Here is a 19983-nt window from a genome sequence, read left to right as displayed (position 1 = left end):
CCCGGCCGCGCCGCCCCGTGCCCGCGCGCCTTCCGGAGCCGGGCACCGACCTCGCCGCTCGGGGCCGAGCCGGGGCGCGCGTGGGTGCGCGCCGAGCGGCCTGGATCCCGCGGCGGCGTCCGCGCTCCGCGTTTTCGCTCCCGCCGGGCCCCGGAGGCCGAGGGCGGGGTGCGCGGCGGCGCCGCGGCGCGGGGCTCCGGAGTCGGAGCGCACTCTGCCTGCAGCCCGCTGCGAGCGCCGCCTTCCGCGGCCGCCGCCGCCGCCGCCCGACAGCGCGCCCCGGAACATGCCCGCCGCGCGCCGCCTGCGCTGACTTCCCCGAGGGGCCCCGCGGCCGGCGCGGCGACTTGCCGGGCTCTCTGGATGGTTCGCTGGCTGCCCGCCCTCGCCCACCCCTGACGCCGCGGACCGCAGCACCGCAGACCTGCCGCGGCGCGGAGGACCGTCCAGCCGACCGCTCTCTGCCTCGCGCGGGGTGAGTGGCAGCCCGGCTCCCGCCGGCTCTGCAGAGGGGCTGCGGCGCGGCAGTGGGGGGCGAGCGCCGGACGGGAAGGGCTAGGCACCCAGGGGGTCACTGCGGGAGGTTGGGGGGGGGGGTGCTGTGACATCCAGGCTGGGCCGGCAGAGCAGACAGCTAGGGAGAAGGGCATAATCTGCTTGTTGGGCTGTGTAGACGGTGAAAGCAGATACTAGGTTGCAGCACCGACAGGGCTTCAGATAGGCTGTCCGCATGGCTCCGGTTTGCTGCATCACTACCAACTCTTCCCCTGATTCTCTCCTACGTGGAAACCCGTTCAGTGGCCCCAGAGTCGGGGCGATGAGGGGCGCAGGGAGGCGAGGGTGCGTCGGCATGTGTCCGCCGCTTGGGATCTCCTGTCACCTACTGGCCTCCGGAGGGAGGGTGCTGATTCCCTCCCAAGGCTCTGCGGGAAGGGCCGGTTGCTTTTCGGCAGGGGTGCTTCGGCTCCCCCGCGCCCCCCACCCCCATCCTCGACAAAGGTATTTTCTGAAGGTAGCACGTCCCTGGAAAAGAATGGGAGCGTCTTCCTCCCTTTTCGGCAGAAAAAAAAGTTGGAGAAACTGGGCATGTTAATTATTAGCAGGGCCGGGACTCGGGATGCAGCAGAAAGCTGTTAAAATTTCATTGCCCTCTAAGAAAAACAAACGACATCGCCAGTGACCATCGGCAGTGCCATATTATCTGGGGGGACTTGGGGGTAATTGCCCACAGATTGTCTTCAGGAGCCTGAAGAACGACATACGGATGGCACCGCACTGAGTTCCAGCCTGGCTGAGGGCGATTCAGAGTCAGAACCCAAAGGTGTTCGATTGCTGATTTTCTAAAGAGTATGGGAGGCAAGTGCGGCCATGAACAAGGTGAAGAGCGCAGCCTGGGAACCTGCCTAAAAGGAAAAAAGCCCCTGGAAAGATGTGGCCTCTCCGGAGAGGTTCACATGCATCTGTGCTGTAAAAAGCATGCATGTGTATGTGACTTATAGAACGGATTTGATGCAGGACGCTTTGTACCTAACAAAATCGAACGTGAGCATGCCTTACAGTTTCGTGTCCCTCTCTCTTCATTTTAATCAGCTGTGTGTGCAGCTGGTGTTACATAATTGACGTGCTTCACCCTCAGATTATTTTTTAATGTACTTTTGGAGGAAGGGGAACTTCTGCTGTCCCTTCAGACAAGCCCAAGGTGTAGACCAGCAAGGGTTGCTGGATGTTTGCCCTGGTCCGGCTCCAGATGTGTGAGCTCAGCTGTTGCCTGTCACTTAGGTGACAACTGGCCTTTTCCCACTAAGCCTTTGCTGTCTCCATTCTCCTCAGCAAAGTGTCAGTGTTCAGCCGCCTTCTATTATCAAGAGTGGACTGCAGCCCCTTGGGGAGGCGGCAGTCTTGTTTGACCATCCTCAACAATATGTGTTTTCAGGCTCTAGGAAGGGGGGGGAAATCCCATGACAGCAAGATAGATACATTTTGAATTGAGCACCAACTTAATCCAAAGATTCTGCTTTAATCAAGACAGCTCTGGAAGGATGACGCAATATTTGTCAAGCCTTTTTCCCTGGAACAATATTTACTCCCACCAAGGGATTTTCAACTTAAACAGCAGCCATTTATCTTGCTGTCTGGTGGGGCCTGGTTCGGGTTGCCTCCAGTGGGGTCCTAGCCTAGGTGGCTGGTTTGGCCTGGGACAGGAATCTGTCATTGTAACCCAGCTGGAGCCCGAAGAAAGCAAAATACAGCACCTGCTGGTACCAGGGGGGGGGGTTCTAACTGCCATCAACTGGCCAGTCAGGAAACACAGAAGGAGATATTTTACAAGCCCTTCCAGAAATGTTTATACAGAGGATTTAAAGGTTAACAATGCATGTGTTCTACATATTAAAACTAAAGGTTCTGGAAACAAATGGACATTACCACAGTTAAGAGTCAGCACGCTTGCTGATGGACTCGAAAATCTGTTTTAATAAGTCATGGCTAACAATAGTGACTCATTCTTGTGAATAAATCTAGAAGGAAGGAAAGAAGGAGGGAAGGGAAGGATCAAGGGAGGGAGGGGAAGAGAGGAGGAAAGGAGGAGGGAAGAGCTGGATGGTACATAGAGGTGGCCATGTTGATGTGAGCAAATGGGTTTAGTAAATTAATTTTTCCATCCTTAATTTGGTACTTACTGTTGATTTGTCACCGTGTGATCCTGTTGGTTTACAGATTTTAAGAAAAGTTATCTATTTTACTAAAGTGACAGATTCAATCAGTTCTGCTAACAATACCAATGAAACTTAAAAAGTTTATCATGTTTTTGTAATCAACTTCCATGGAACCACCGTTTGTCTCTATAATAAAGGAGATTGCAATGAGTCAGCTTTGGTCATGCAAATAAAATCTAATATCAGCTGGGAAGAAAAAAAAAACCTTGTAGGGTTAATAGCTAAACTATTAAGTTTAGAGTCAGATGTGGGTGAAAGTCTGATTGCTACTGATATCCTCTCCTATGAAAATTCTGAAAAGACACAAAAGAAAAAGTTAAAATTTGAGGTTTCTTTAATGAAGGATTTGAAAAATTAAGCTGAAATCTAAGTTTTAAAAAGTGGCATTATAAAATAATTTTTCTAACAACTTTGATAATTCCTTGAAAGCAAAACACAGAGTTGAATATTATGAGTGATGTTCATATTATTCATGGAATGGAATGAGAATCTTTAAAAATTACCTTCCAGTAATTAAGTAACTCTTAATGGCCTAAACCTGTAGTTTGTATTTTCCAATGGGAAATGATTTTCAGAAAAAATGATCATTACCAGTATTCTAGTTAATTGCAGTCAGTTTTCTGGTTAAAGTAGTTCATAAAGAGTAGATTTTTCCTTTTAAAGAAGGGAAGTAATTTAAAAAGTCAAAGTGATTCTCATCTGTGCATAGAAATGTTAAAGATGCCACTTGACCAGGATAGACCCCTTCCTGTTGGAAAGATAGCTCTCTCGCTCTTTTCCCCTCACTTTTTGTAAAATAATATCAATTGTTTAACTCTTATTAGTGTGAGAATATTCAATTTGCTTATAGCCACATGTAATTATTCCATAATAAAGAGGTGTTAAGAAAGTGAATGAATTGGATTTCTTGGTTGGTTGGTTGGTGTTTTAAGGGACCCTTACAGCTTTTTCTTCTGGTCACAGAACAAAGCATTTTCATTTTGTGCACTAACATCTTTGGAAGGCTGTTGTGAGAGCAAACACACTGGAAGAAGAAAGTCCAATAATCTAGGTGCCAAGTCCCGTATTGTTGCCGTTCCTCGAAACCTCGGGCAGCATGTGGGGCCAGCGCTCCAGAGCAGGGTACGGGGACAGAGATGGCACCCGGAACCACAGCAGTCCCCCCACTTCTGGACTTCACCATCTCCCATAGACACAAGTGTACCACCTCAGCTCCCACCACCACCCCGTAACACAAGACCACACTCAGTTTGCAGCTGTGCTGAACTCAAGTCAAGGAGGGTCACTGCATGTGTGTTGGTGAAGGAACACTTGGAGCAGTGGAAATGGGGGATCCAGCTAAGCCCATGTTTCCCTCATTCCCCTCTCTCCCGAAGGAGGGATGGTGGGAAGAGGCATACATTCCAAGTTGGAGCATGCTGATGTCATGACGCTTCTGGCGCGGAGATACGGCGAATAATCGGATCACTTCCCTGTGTGCCAGAATGACACGATTTTTCCAAGGACCAGTCCTGAGCCAGTGGTCCACTGGCACTATTTCCAGTTACTAGAGGGGATCAGACCTCTCAAAATGGAATAATTCCTCCTGTGTTTCTGTGTTGTTCACTTGTTTAGACTAAATTCCAAAATGCATTTTGGTCACTTTTGAAGGGACCTCTCTAGGAACAAGAGTGATTGCCCATCCTAGACCTTTCCAGCTTCATTTCCTTATAAAGAGAGATTTTAAATTTAAAATATAAATAAAAATGTCAGCAAGGCAGATGCCAGCGTAAACATTTTGAAACTTAAAGCTGTAAACTAGCAAACAGCTTTCATTTACCTTACCTAACTTTCCCCCAACCCCACCCCCAACCCCCCAACCCCCATCCCCCATCCCCCCATCCCCTGTCCCACTTAACTTTACTTAACTTCCCACCCGCTTTCTGTAAGTTTGGTCCTAAGTGATCCCTCTGACCAATTAAACTGCAGTTGTATTTTTCTCACTGGTAGATTTGGGGTCAACTCTTGGGAGAGGTGCCTTTCATTTCTAGTGGATTGCACTTCAGGAAAAAAAAAAAAGTTAGGGCTGTGTTATTTCAGTTGTTCTAGAACTGAAGTCATATACTCCTAAGAGTTTTGACCCAATTGCTGATTTATAGCATTCCCCAGCTTTTGCTTTGTGTATGCTTCTCTGTTTCCTTCTTTTCTCATTGGGTCTCTGGAAAGAAAGATTTGTCAATAATACAGTGGAAATATTGCAGTCAGATGCAGACCGGTAAGTAGACGACTCAGTGCAGTGTGCTCTCACTCAGCTGCCCTTCTTTTATCCGAGGCAGATCCCACAGCTCGCAATTATGGTCTTTGACTTTGGTAACAATTCTGTTTGAAATGTTTCCAATTACACACAATATTGGCGGCATGTAGCAGCTGCATGCCAAAAAGCATTTCGAAGCATGTTCCAAGAATCAGGCTGTGATTGCTTTTAATTTAAATAAAGGCTATTTGGTTTCCTGTGAAGTTTTTTATAACCACCTCCCCCCCCCCATTTTTGTTGCCTTAAAAAAAAAAAGTCTGATATAAAGTAGCCACCACTTAACAAGATACAATATTGGTCCTGGTTTGTAGGATGGCCCTTTGCTTTGAGCAAGCGTAACTGAACTTTTCATTAAAGGAAATTTTAAAGAAACATTGTACAGTAGTTTGGATTTCCCCAAAGAATAAGAAGGGAAGAGGTTATCTGATCACATACTGTAAGTAGCTAATGTTTTCAGGTTTCCCCGCCCCTTTCTTCTTTAGCCAAATATCATTCTAATTATCTTTGTAGGGGCACCTGGGTGGCTCAGTCGGTTAAGCCTCTGACCGATTCAGGTCATGATCTCTTCATGAGCTTGAGCCCTGCACCGGGTTCTGTGCTGACAGTTAAGAGCCTGGAGCCTGCTTCAGATTCTGTGTCTCCCTCTCTCTCTGCCCTCCCCTGCTCCCACTCTGTCTGTCTCTCTCTCTCTCAAAATTAAATAAACATAAAAAAAAAAAATCCCCTTGTGGGGAAACTTAAATTATCTTTTTAGGTCACTGGAGACTATTTGACATACTGTCTTCAGATTTTTCTATTTTACTTTTGTGAGCCCATGATCATGTGTTAAAAATACATTAAAAGAGTAGAGAGAGGTCAATAAGAATATTCTTTAAAGGAGTGGTGGGGGTGGTGGCGGTGGGGGGGGCAGTGGGGGGGGGGGGGAGACCAGCAAATAATTCCACTATTCTGCAGCAACCAGGCCCTCCAGATCTGCCCCCTCTGTGGGGTTGAAATTTCTGAACACTGAAACCTTTTAAAACGGTAGTGGTTTCAATCTTTTAATAGCTACCAGATATACCTGACTTATTAAATCTGAAAATAAGAAAATATACACTCTCAGGACTTGGAGTGAAGCGATTGGTTATAGCACCCGGGTGGCGGGGGTGGGGAGGGTTCTGTTTCCAGGATAGTTTGTTGGCCCATTTGAAATGTAACACCTAGAGCTAGAGGGTATCCAATAACTGAGGTGCTAAGATGGTCCTAATTAAGGTGTTTTCACATAGGCTCTTTCAATCCTGGCAAAAACATCCTATAGAATATAGTGCTTCTTTGGGTTGAACAGTAGTTGACTTGCATAAATGCCAACATCTCTTCTGGCATTTTTGGAAATCTTCCATAGCGTAATAAATAGTGCTGTATAATCCAAATTTGTAAATGCCATGTTTCATGTAGCCCCTGTAGAGACAGCTGAAATTAACCCAGGCTGCTAGGAATCATTGAGATCCTGGAGGCTACTGCCTAAATCCAAGGTACTACCTTTAACGAACGATAGTGAAGGCGTTTGATATAATCCCGGAGAAAGCGTGAGGTTCGATTTCATGTAGCAGTGTCTTGTGAAGAAGTGCCCTCCGACTGATGCTTAGACTTCTCCTTTATCCTTGAAACACTGTCTTGCAATTAATTTTAATTCTAAAAATGTCCTTTTTAGAGGAAATTTGCTCAGCTCGAGGTAAAACGAGGTTTATGTTGCTTTATCAGCTGAGCACCCCAGCCTGCCAGATACATGCCCCACCAGGCCCATTGCTATAGTGACAAAGCCCACAGTAACCATGGTTGAAATAGAAAGTCTATTAAAACCCTTTTCTATATTGGCCATCTCCTCTGCCCTAGTTAAAATGCTGTCTTCTGAACACACACACACACACACACACAAATACAAGTGCATATATACCACTCTTTCAGTCTAAAAATAGTAAACTGATTTAAACCATGTTACAGTTTCACCAAAAGCATTTGCGCTTCTTTTTTTTTTCTTTTATCTCACTGATAAGCAAATAATATGGTAATCTCCTGAAGACACTCAGGACTTGTTAACCGTAATTGATATTTCCAACTATGTTATTTACATGTTTGGATAATCTAAGGTCCTTAGTTAGGATCTGAAAAAGAGCTAGTGTGGCATTTTGTTTTGTTTTAAAACATCACTTCCAAACAATTTAGGGAACGGTTAGATTTTATGTGCAAAGACTGCTTAGTGCTCCAGTGTTGAAACACTTATTGTAATGTGTGTCAAAAAAAAGTCGGCATTTTAAATTCTTCTGTGACTATGTAATAAGTGTGTTCGGAGCTTGGAGGATGCGCATGTTACATAATTTTTAGAAAGAGATAAAGTGAGGTCTGAAGTACCTTAGAGAATCACAGATGTTTCTTGTAAGGAAATCCATATGCTTCCTACAAATTTTGAACTGCTTTCTGATGCTTAGCCTTGTTAATTGCAAGGATCACATGAATGATTTCATTGAGTTCCTTAGTTCTTATTTACACGAGCCTTGAGAAAGGAGCTGAAGTGATAAACAACTTGCTCCCCCCACCTAATTCTAAAGTACTTTGGCCCTTATGTTTTTGTGAATGTGAAGGGAGGGAATTAAATATACAGAGAAGATGTTTGTGTTTAGTTAACGTAATCATGTAAGTTTCCTTTGTGGGCCTTCTATAAGCTTAAACAGCTTGCCAGGCTAATAGCCAAAAACATGTCCTTAAGTACTGCCAAACACGTTAAAGGCAGACCAGTCTTTCTTCATATTGAGGTGTTAGAAATGTTTTTTTTTGATCTTCTGAATTTTAAGGAATAAACCAGAAAAATCACTCTCTTCTCCCCCTCCTTATCTGTGAAACCCAAAATTATTATTCATTGCAGTGCTGACATGAGAAACTGATAGGAATAATGATATTTATTTGAGAATGTTTTAAACTAGCTTGACTTGGCTGTTTAAGGAGGAAGCAACCAGCTTGCTATGGTGTATGATGGGTCTTTTGCTATTTATGTTTGTCTTGCCCGTTGACACTGGCTTTTTACTTTGGTTCAGTAACTTCTGGCAAGTGCTGGTCAGTTTATCCTGTCTCTTCTTGAGCAGAGCTTCAAGAATAGTGCTAGGGTGCCTGCGTGGCTCATTCAGTTAAGCATCCTATTTGGCTCAGGTCATGATTTCTTAGTTCGTGGGTTTGAGCCCTGTGTCGGGTTCTGTGCTGACAGCTCAGAGCCTGGAGCCTGCTTCAGAAACTCTCTCTCTTTCTGTCCCTCCCTGGCTCACACTCTCTGTCTCTCAAAATAAATAAACATTAAAAAAAAAAAAAAAAGGAATAGACAATAGTGATGTGGTATAATAATGCAGAAAAAGACAGCTTTTCTCCAGTCTCTTTCTGAAAATCAGGAAAATTAGACTGTAATATAGCTGTGTGATTTGGGGAGGCCTCTCAACCTCTCTGGGCCTCAGTTTCCTCATATTTAAGTGAGGGAATTAGGCTAGATCAGTACATATTAACCAAAGGTTTGAATCATAAATGTCTGTGCAGCTTTTTCAAAATACAAATACACAAAGATTTTAAGGCAGGAGGTTTTGAGTGTGGTCTTGCACATTTAGCCTGAAAAGGCTTCGTAGGTAATTCGATGCGCAGCTGTGGTTAAGAGCCACTAAATCAGATGATCTCTAAGATTTCCTTCTAGTTCTAAAATTTTGTTTCTAATCCTACTAAGCTGAACTGCTTTTCTTTCCTTCTTTCCTTTCTCCCTCCTTCCTTCACCTCTATGTTTATTCCTCATGTTGCTGTCAAAAATTTATAGATACCGCGGTAGCCCAGTTTCAAGATGGTCTATGTTCTGCTCTTGTAAATACTACTGGTAATTAATGTGAGAGAGGGACCATGTCTGCTCACCATTGCATACCCAATGCCTACCTAACATGGCCTGGCACGTGACAAATAGAGAGAGCCAAGAAAGTCAGGAAACTTTTTGAAAATGTAATATTACGTTCCAAAATAACATGCTCAATATGCTTTTTGTCAACATTCCAGATACCTTTCCAAATTAAAAACAATGGATATAATTGTTCATCTGAAAAACAACATGACAAATATATCATTTTCCTTCTGTTTCCAGACTTTTGGAATATCCCGTAGTGTATCGATTATTTTCGGGGGTCCAGATTAACAACTGCTCTCACTGCTTTAAATTCAGAAATACAGAAATAACAAGTGTCGGCAAGGATGTGGAGAAAAAGGAGTGGGAGTGTAAATTAGCAGCCATTGTGGAAAACAGTATGGAGGTTCCTCAAAAAATTAAAAGTAGAAATACCATATAATCCAATAATTCTATTGGCTATTTATTTACCCAAAGAAAACAAAACACCACTTTGAAAAGACGCATGCCCTCCTGTGTTTATTGCAGCACTATTTACAATGGCCAAGATATGGAAGCAACCTAAGTGTCCATCAATAGATGAATGGATAAGGAAGATGCGGTGTGAGTATGTATAATATATATATAATGTATATGCATATATATAATATAATTATATTATAATATAATGGAATATTACTGAGCCAAAGGATGAGATTGTTCCATTTATGACAACATGGATGGACCTAGAGGGTATTATGCTAGGTAAAATAAATCAGACTGAGAAAGACAAATACCATATGATTTTACTCATGTGGAATCTGAAAACAATAGATGAATAAGCAAACAAATCAGATCTCTAAGTAGAACAAACTGATGGTTGCAAAATGGGTGAAGGGGAATAGAAGATACAGACTTCCAGTTATGGAATGAATAAATCGCAAGAATAAAAGGCACAGCGTAGGGAATATAGTAAATGATATTATAATGGCGTTGTGTGGTAACAGATGGTAGCTACATTTGTGATAAGCGTAGCATAACATATAGAAGTTGAATAACTAAGTTGTACACCTGAAACTAATGTAACATTGTAGGTCAGCTATACGCAAATTCAAAAACAGTTTAATAAATAAGTAAACAATAAGGGGAAATTTAAAAAAGAATAGTTTATTTTTAAAAAATAAATTCAGAGGCACTTCTGAAAAGTTATCTGGAGGTTGGGAAATAAAGGAGCAGATAATTTAAAGTGTAATTAACCTACTGTTAAAAAATAGTTTATCTTATGAAAAACATAGTTTTTCCTAAGTGTCCTTACCTTCTGGTGCCTGTATATGTTGAATGAATGAATGAATGAATGTGCAGTTTTCTGTGGTCATTCTAATGTGTATCAGTTTGAGAAATATAACCCAACCATAATTGCTATAAAGGTTTCAGAGCTCATCTAACAAACTTACAACTTCATTACAATTTTAAATCTCATTTTATTACATTTTAATTATGGTCATTTTAATTACAAAGGTCAAAATTCTTCAATAGATTTTTACCACTATAGTGTCTCTTTATTATTATTTATTTATTTAGAGAGAAGGAGCAGGGAAGAGGGGCAGAGGAAGAGAGAGAATCTTCTTTTTTTTTTTAATGTTCATTTATTAAACATTAATAAAGAGAAAGAGAGAGAGAGAATGCAGGGGAGGGGCAGAGGGAAGGGGATCTGACGCAGGCTTTGAGCTGACAACAGGGAGCCCAGTGCGGGGCTCAAACTCACAAACCTTGAGATCATGACCTGAGCCAAAGTCAGAGGCTCAAACAACTGAGCCACTCAGGTGCCCCTGCCAATACAATGCCTTAATAAAGTGTGTGTCTGATTAAGCCCTTCGTCCTTTTCAACAACAGAAATGCCAATTCCTATTTTTTTTTTTGTTAGTGTAGTAAGCTAGCTAATTATAACTATTTTTTATGGCCAGCAATTATTTTGATTCTTTTACAGACATGAATGCATATCATATATTTCATAACATATGAAGTGCTTTAAAACTGTTCAGATCCATATTATACAGAGGCTCATATCCAAAATGTATATATATTTCTTGTTCTAGATAAATCAGAGTCTTAATAAAATATGATAAGTATGCTCTCAGTTTTTCTCAAATAACTGTGATGCATCTGAAAGTTTTATTTTCAAACATTGAAAAATTCTTGGTTACATAGTTTTATGGAAATTGATTAAAAGAGTTTATGAGCCATTTTGTTTCTTTGCTTTTTCTTATTTGGTCTTTGAAAATGGATTATTTCCTATCATTATCCATTATTACCCTTGCTGTAGAATAGCAAGTAAATTAAAAAAAATCCGTCATTATCACTACTGGCTGTGCCTATATAGTATAGACAAATAAACAAAAAAGGAAATTTATACTTACATAGCTTACTTATTTTTTGTTGTTGTTGTTATACATTGCTGTTATATGTTATATGTTGCCGTTTTTGTGGGTGGGGTTTTGTTTTATTTGTAATTAAAAGAAGGACCTTAAAAACACACCATTCTAAAACCTGGTTAACTGTCCAGTTTCCTTTGACCTTTCACTGTATAGGATGACCAGTAGCAAAATCAGCTAACCTCAGCTCAGTTTTTCCTACTGGATGTCCATTGCCAAGTCAAGTAATCAGGACAGTAGAGTGGAAATTTCTACCTGAATTAATCTACTTGTGTTGTTTGCACAATGTATCTGGAAAACTCTCTCTCTTAGCCATTATATGAAGAGATACTCTGAGGCATTTTAGTCAGGAAAAAGATTAAGTTGTAGCTAAACAGGGTTTAAGGATCATTGGAGATAAATTGAGAGCTGGTTCGAAGTATTGTATAAAGCTTTATTATTTATAAGTTTCACTTTTTTCTGACAGTTCACAGCTAATCTTCTTGTTTGACTAGACTTGACAAGCTAATATAAAAGGACAAGTTTAGGTTTGTCCAGGTGGGATCATAGCTCACTGCATCTTTTCAGGTCTCTGCTCAAAAGTCATCTGATACAGGGGAAGCTTTCCCTAATCACCCTGTATACAATGGCAGCACCCTTGCCTGCCCCGGACATTACCCAGCACTCCTGAGACCGCTCAACCTGCTGACTTTTCTCCATAGCACTTACCACTATCAGACAGATACTTAGTTATTATAGTTGTCTGTTCCATGAAGTAGTCTCTATGCTGTCTCCTGCTTTATCCTCAATCTTAGAGGCACATAGAAGGTGCTTAATAAACACCTGCAGAATGAATGACTGCAAAAAGATAGGGAGCTGTCTGCGCTTCAAATTGGGACACCTCCTCCCCAATCTAACAGTATGTATTGCTGGGCAAGTTAGAGAGTTTTATGCTTATGTTCTTATTTTATAGTAAAGTTAGCAAATGGCTACCCTCATTTTACCGGATAAGCATTTGTGGACCACTTTAATGTTATATATAAAATAAAGGCAAAGAGAACCCAGTATTTTGTTTTTATCCGAGTGTGAATTTCCAGAACAAAGATTTTTCTAGGTGTTGTTTGGATTTGTGTGGGCATTTTGTTTTGTTTTGTTTTGTTTTTGCAGCTAAAGTAAGGTTTCTGAGCTGTTTCCTTCCTTGTCTGAATAAAGCCAGAGGAACATGATAAGAATATGAGGGAAAAGACTGACAGAATACCCCTCCTGCCCTCCCCTCTACCACAAAGTGACCAGTGAAATGTAATCAAATAGCAGATGGATCGTATTAATAGAAGATTGAATATTCACAGCAGGGAAGCTATGTGACTTACCTCTCCATAATGTATCCAAGCTACTCTGTAACCTTTACCAAAAATAGAGGCAGTATCTTGAGACAGACTTGTGCTGTTGCCTTGTGTGTTAAAACAAGGGTAACAATGGGCCATCTTTCACTCAAGAAATCGTCTGACTTAAATTCCAGAGGTGAAAAGCTAATCCTCTAAGTGATTTCAACTAGCTTACTAGGAAACCTAGTTGCTTAAAATTATTATTTTAATGTCTCAGGTTCCAGGGCTAAATGGGCATTGGGTCAGCTCTCCTGTTAAGGAGCTGAACCCACTTATTTGTCCAGAAATTACATCTTTTGACTGGGGTGGGGGGGGGGGTCGTTACTACTAATAAGACTAATACCTCCAACATACACAAAGCCTTGCAAATTCATTTACCTTTACTGCATCTTTGTGTGGAGGTTTAACTGAGATTTTCCCAATTTACTGTTGAAGAAGCTGCCTGTTAGTTCAAGATGCACCTTCTTAAGGAGCTTTGGTTTGGCAGATCCTAAATAAATGAATGTTTGTAGTTCAGTTTTTGGAAAGAAAGAAGAAAAAAGCAAGAGGGAAAATAAACAAGCACTTGAGACTTCTACAAAATTGTTTGATGATGTTTTATTGTTTTGTAAATATTGATGTTTACATTCGTTCTATATTAAATGCTTTTAGATAATTACAGCCTTTCCTTTAAAAAAATTTTTTTTAATGTTTATTTTTGAGAGAGACAGAATATGAGCAGGGGAGGGGCAGAGAGAGAGAGAGGAACACACAGAATCCCAAGCAGGCTCCAGGCTCCAAGCTGTCAGCACAGAGCCCAACGCGGGGCTCCAACCCACTAACCATGAGATCATGACTTTAGCCGAAGTTGGATGCTCAACTGCCTGGGCCACCCAGGTGTCCCAATTACAGCCTCTTCTATCACTAACTTGCATGTGACCTTGGATAAGTCACTTAATTTTCTGGACTTCTTATCTGCTGTTTGTCTTGGTTTCCTCAATTATAAAAGGAGGGTCCTGATGACCTTTTAGGCTCAAAATTTCTGAATTCTAAAATACTGAATTTGGAGGCTGCAACTTCAAGGAGGATTGGTAATAAATAGGAGCTGATTTTTTTAAATCATTAATTATCACTACCTAAATCTCAGTCTAGAATTATTTAATAGTGAACTCAAAATTATTCATTTTAGCCAGGTGAGACTTTAAAACATGGTTTCCTTATTCATGATTCAGTGTGGCCAGTTCAGCATTCAACAATAGCTATGTTTTAAAGACCTAAGAGAAATTATACACTTCCCCTTACCAAAATTTTGGTTTAACAGGTTACATTATAGTTTAATATGAGGAGCTTAAAACTATAGTAATATTAAGAGCAAATCGTTAATCTGACATAGTTACAACAATGGCATTCTTATGTTCATACTAAAAATTAGGAATGTGTATACTGTGTTTGTGCATGGGAAATGTGGAAAACTTATAAAGTAGAACTCAAAAGCAGTATGTTCACTTTCTTTTGTAATCACATTGTGATTATAACTTTGTTTAACCTGTGTGTGTCCATCGACCAAATTGGAACTAATTTGGGGAAGGGTAGAGAGGCTGGAAAATAAAAAACAGCCCATTTTAGTTGCATTCCTAATATTTTTGAAACTGTAATAATATTCTTTTTTTTTTAATTTTTTTTTTCAACGTTTATTTATTTTTGGGACAGAGACAGACAGAGCATGAACGGGGGAGGGGCAGAGAAAGAGGGAGACACAGAATCGGAAACAGGCTCCAGGCTCTGAGCCATCAGCCCAGAGCCCGACACGGGGCTCGAACTCACGGACCGTGAGATCGTGACCTGGCTGAAGTCGGACGTTTAACCGACTGCGCCACCCAGGCGCCCCTGTGATAATATTCTTATCTCCCCCACTCCCCAAATAAAAGCTAGTGAAAAATATGCAGTACAGTGGTGAAACTCTTTCTGTATTAACCTGAAACACCACATGTTGGCGTATGTCACCTTACCTGCTGGCCTGGGTGTTCCATTTTTATAGCACTGTGATTAATTAACTCTGTAACTTTTAACCAAATTCTTAGGGCCTTGGATCGCATTCACATTCTAATTAGGCTGAACCCAAAGTTACAAATGGCCCACCGGGAAGTCGTATACCATCTGTGTTATATCTAAGAAGATGGAGTTTATGAATTGTTCGGATGAACATAGCAATGAGCCGTGGCACATCTCCTGGCAGATTCATAAATGACTATGAAGTGCTGTTCTAATAGGAAGGACTATCTATATAAATGTGACATTAATAATCACCAGTTTGAATCTGGGTCACTCGAGCCATGACTCAAAGATCAAACGCTATCAGCTGGTAATGAGTGTGTGAAAGGGCTGCAGGAAGGCATTCCATTTCTTAATGACACCTTTGTGGGCCTTCTCAGCAGACTGTTAGAGGGTGGGCCAGAAATAAAGTCACGTATGCCCTCGGTTGGGAGGCTGGCCCTCCAGGTTACAGTTGGCACACTTTTGCAGAGATGGTTTGGGAATAGTTCACAGTGGTTTCTGTTGCTCTGGCTCCTTAAGCGGATGTACAGAACCTTTCATCTTTTGCCTCTTTCCCTGACCATTTATTTGCTTCAAAGTGACGGTAGTAGCTTTTTTCATAGTCTCTGTCTTTCCTTTTTCTTTTCTATGCTCTGAAAATGAAGAGAAATGGCACTTACAAATACATGTTAATCATTGAATGCTAAACTTCCCCACTTTTTTTTCAATTCAGGGACATCATTTTCATTTCAACACACCATTATTGAGCCCTGCGGTGAGCTGGGCTCTGTGCTAGGCTTTGGAAATACAAACATTGTGTAGGGGTGGTTTCTTGTCTTTAAAGACCTGGCGGTTGTGTAGGGAAGGCAGGCATTGCAGTGCCTCCTTGTGAAACATCCTTGTGGTGGAGGCAGGAATAGAGGACCGTACTAGATGTAGTAGTGGCACAGAGGCAAAGGCAGAAGTCCTCATCAAGGAAGGCCTCAGAGAGGGGGACACGGTTGAGCTGGATGTTAATGACTGCACGGGAGTTGGCCGTGGCATTGGAACTGGAGAATGACTCATCCTGGGCAGAAGGAAAAGTGTGTGCAAAGGCAGGAAAATGAGACAAGCATGGTACTCTGTGAATTGCAAGCCTTTCTGTCTGGCTCTGAGACTAATTACGCTCTTGCTCGTGCACTTCTTGCCACCTGTATAAAATCTCAATCAGAAACTAGATCTAAATTTTGACAGCTTTCATTGCGATCCTTTCTTCTCTGTCACTGACTTGAAGCTTCTGAATACAAGCTCTCTATTCTCCTCAAATGGTGCATTTACCTGGGCCAGTCTACCAACTATGTACACTGTGCCTTTTCATTGTTACATTGGTACGATCTAAATTTATTTGCTCTTCAGTTTCACCGCCAGGTTTCAATTTCAGCCTCAAGTGTTTAGACAACATTATGTAATGAGTGTTATACTTTTATGACATTTACTTTAAGTACTGTAAGAACTTTCCTTGAAAGCTAATGGTTGGGGGGAAAAAGAACCCTGAATGTCACCAAGTGGCCTCCAGATGTGTTTTATTGTGTTGGTATCTCTGTTTTGTTTTCAGAAAAACTTTTTTTTTAAGCTTAAAAAACCTTACCAAGCAGAAATAGCAGACAATAGACTCATAGGAGATGAACTATTTTCTTCATTTCCTGATTGTTTTCTTGAAGTCCTATTTTAAAATCTCTGACTCAGCTGGGGGAAAAAAAAACATCACAATATAAAGTACTGTACTTTTAAAAGCAAATCATGTATGTTCGTGTTTCAGAGATAAACTCACAGGTTGGAAGATTCTGCTGTGTTTCAATATGTGGTTCTTCAATATGGTGACATAAAAATTGTGATTTAACATATTTTAGATTTCTGCCATCTAATTGTTAATCAGTATGTTTTCAGGAAGTCTGGCATGTGATAAATATTTTGTAGCATATGCGGCTGAACATGCCAATTTCAAAGGGCTTTACAAGCTTTAATTAATTTTCACAACAGCCAGACGCACCCCGCTTTATTGATGGGAAATCCACAGACAGTGGAGTTGAGAGTGTTGCCTCGATTCCCCCAGCAAACTGCTTTTCAAAGTTTGCTTTTTTGTTTTTGTTTTTGTTTTTTTTTTTTTTGATAGCTGAACACTTTCTTAAACACAAGATCATCTGGAACTCCAGTATGTAAAGTAGGACTGCTCTTGTTGAGGGTAGAGAAGGGGTTCATCACAGGGCTTCCAGATTTATCAAAATAAGAAAACACATTAGATGCCTGGCTAATTTGCATTTCAAATAAATAATAAGTTTTAGTGTGAGTATGTCCCAAATATTGCATGTCCCTAAAGCAATTATTGGTGGTTTATCTGAGATACAAATTTAACTGGGCATCCTGCATTTTACCTGGCAACTTACGGTCCACAGTGTCAGTCTCCCTGTCTCCTCCCCAGCCAGGTGGGGGTCCTGGTTCCTTGAACACAGTTTGAAAAAATCTATACCGATGCTGAGAGAGAATGAATAATATGTTCCCCTTCTCAGTCCAAATTTAGAGAATAATATCACTCTGAAGGCTATCTTAAAGAATCTCCATGATCATGCCTCTTCTGCTGCACATGGTAATTGTAAAGATAACTTCCTTTGCATTGCCTTTCTTATTTTTTAGGATAAAATAGTTTCCCAGTCTTTGGGAGCAATGCCTTCTGTTTATAGAAGTCAGCAATTTAACTCACATGAGTGAGGAGAACTCATGGTTTAATCAGAATTGCAGGTCGTCCAAATAGAGTCTATAAACAGAGAAATGGGTGGGAGCTCTTGGGAGTGATTCTAAAGCAACCCAAGGGGAGAAGTGTCTCGAATGGGTTTATCCTTGTCTTTTGGTTGATGTGTATATATTTGGTGGTCCTGGCTTGATGACAGTATCCATTAAGGTAATTCAGTCATTTTGCCTAAGTATTGTACAGTAGCCCTAGCTTATTACTCATGTTTCTCAAGCGGGCTACTCCACAGGATATTTTTATTTCTTCAACCGTTATATTTCTCAGTGTAACCGAGCACAGTCTGATTAATGATCAGAAACCACTAACTTTGTTTAGGGTGAAACAGTCCTCCCATGCCCAAGCGGCTCCCCGGAGGACCCTGTGCTGGATCGGTGGAACTTGGATACTTTGGGTGTGATGCCCTGCAAGGGTGTCCTCTTGACACTAGGTATGTGTTTTGTGTTTGCAAAATGTTAGTAGTAGTGTATTTCTTGGTGGTTAGATTAGGAATGGGTATGATTTTTTTCCTTTGTCCCTTTTTTACTTTTTCCGAAATTTGTGCTATGAGTGTGTTACTTTTAAAAATAAGAAAAACAGGGGTGCCTGGGTGGCTCAGTCAGTTAAGTGTCTGACTCTTGATCTTGGCTCAGGTCATGATCGCTCAATTTGTGGGATGGACCCCCATGTCGGGCGGGCTCTGTGCTGACAGTGTGGAGCCTGCTTCGGATTCTCTCTCTCCCTCAAAATAAATAAATAAACTTAAAAAAAATAAAAATAAGAAAAATAAGTGTTAGTGATATAGTTTAATATTCCTCAAAGGAAAAAAAAAGCCCTATCATGAATAGTGTTTCTCTGTTTAAATGTTCCAAAGTATAGATGAAGATCATCTGGTTTACAGATAATAATTTTTTAAAAATTTGCAAATGCTTCTCTATTTTGAAAGTTAATTGTAATGTAAAATCTACCCAAATTGTTTACACTTAAAATTTGTCTCTCATTCATTCGTTCATTCAACTAATACTGAAAAAAACGTAATAATAGACATAATTCCTATACATCACAAGAAAGGGGGTGATGGAAGGAAGGAAAGGGGAAGAAGCATCCACTGCATCCTTTCTTATGTAACAGAGCTGCACTGGGGAAGGCACTTGGACAGGCATACCTAAAATAAGGAGAAAAGATGATTGGCCTCAATTAGCAAGTGGGCTCTCTGCTGCTCAGTGGCTTTCATGAAGCTGTGTGTCACCATCAGAACCCAAAGGCCCAGGTCATCCAAGGGACTGTTAGGTGCTCATGTTCTTGTACCATAAACTCAAGCTTCCCTCCTGGGAGCTGGATCTGGAAAGCCGTCAGAATCCCTGCTTCTTTCCCAACCCAAGGCCTGGGGTCTGGAAGTTCACCTGCTTCTCCCTGCTGTCTTCACATACAGGCTGAGCTTGTGCTTGGATGCCTCACCCTCCCCTAGGCTGGTTTCGGGGACTCGTTTTTAACCAACTATGTAGTATAAGCTATGGGACATTTTCTTTTCTTCTATTACCTTCTTTTTGAATTCTCTTGGAAGAAGTAACCTGTAATTTTATTCTTAGAATACCACTTCATAACATCCCTTTTGCTGGTGTTATTTTGACTCTGAAACCTATACCAAATCTATAATATGGAAAAGCCCAAAATATTTATAGTTTTTCTTTTATGATATTAACACATGTGAAAATTTAGCTATTCATTACGTTTACCTCCTTTCACAGTCAAAGAGGCTACATTTTTCTCTACATTTCCTCAGTGGCCAGAGGAAGGTGGAATTCAACGGGCTGTTTGAGGAGATTTGCATGATAAAGGCTAGGAAATTAAAGGTTTTTTATTTGCTAAAACAACCTTTGGGGTCCAGGTTAAATTCACACAAACTATTGCATATTAAATTAAGCTAAGTTATTGTTGATATTAGTATGTAAATGTTTGTGAAAATCATCTCCCAAATATACAAGTTACTTTAAAATACAGCTAGTTTTTCTTTATTTTGACTATATATGTTAAAGTTTATATAATAATTTTCAAGACCTTACTGAATATGGAATTTTTTATTTCTTAAGATGCACATTTGGATTTTGAAATCCACTGAAATAAATATAAAAATTTTTAAGTTTTTTAACCTTTCATCTGCATAAGCTAGGTGTTTTCTAGAAGAGAGATACGAATGCCATTCAGAATTGCCTAATACTGCGTCTGTGACTTGTTGAAATCAAATAAATATCTTGATCAGTTGAGCTGCCAGATGGAATTTTATCTAAACTAGTACAGCTTCTTTCATACGTTAGGACTCCGGTGAATTTTATCACAAAGTCATTTCATACTCCATTTGGAAGGCAGCCACTTAAGCATGGAACATGACAATTGTTTAACAGTGCAGAGTAAAAGTTAAATAATTTATGACTCATGGAAGGGAACTGTATCCAATTGAAACTTCCATGGTAATTCAGGTAGGTGGACATAACCACCCAGGTGTCTTGGAACTATTCCAATTTGAACTGG

The 19983-nt window shown here is 40.8% G+C and overlaps 1 protein-coding gene across 1 annotated transcript in view; it reads left to right on the top strand.

Moving 5' to 3' along the window:
• Nucleotides 1-337: 337 nt before the first annotated feature.
• PRICKLE1 (prickle planar cell polarity protein 1) overlaps nt 338-19983 on the top strand; it is a 111418-nt gene continuing 91772 nt past the window's right edge. The window contains exon 1 of the mRNA XM_047066216.1: nt 338-475. The gene's annotated coding sequence lies outside the window, so the exon portion shown is untranslated. The remainder of the gene's footprint in view (nt 476-19983) is intronic.

The sequence above is a fragment of the Lynx rufus genome, unplaced genomic scaffold (genome assembly GCF_022079265.1).
Source record: "Lynx rufus isolate CCGP_SWC_20201006 ecotype Redwood Valley unplaced genomic scaffold, mLynRuf1.p SCAF_7, whole genome shotgun sequence".
Taxonomy (NCBI): Eukaryota; Metazoa; Chordata; class Mammalia; order Carnivora; family Felidae; genus Lynx; species Lynx rufus.
The sequence above is the reverse complement of the archived record's forward strand: the minus strand, read 5'-3'. Positions and strand labels throughout refer to the sequence as shown.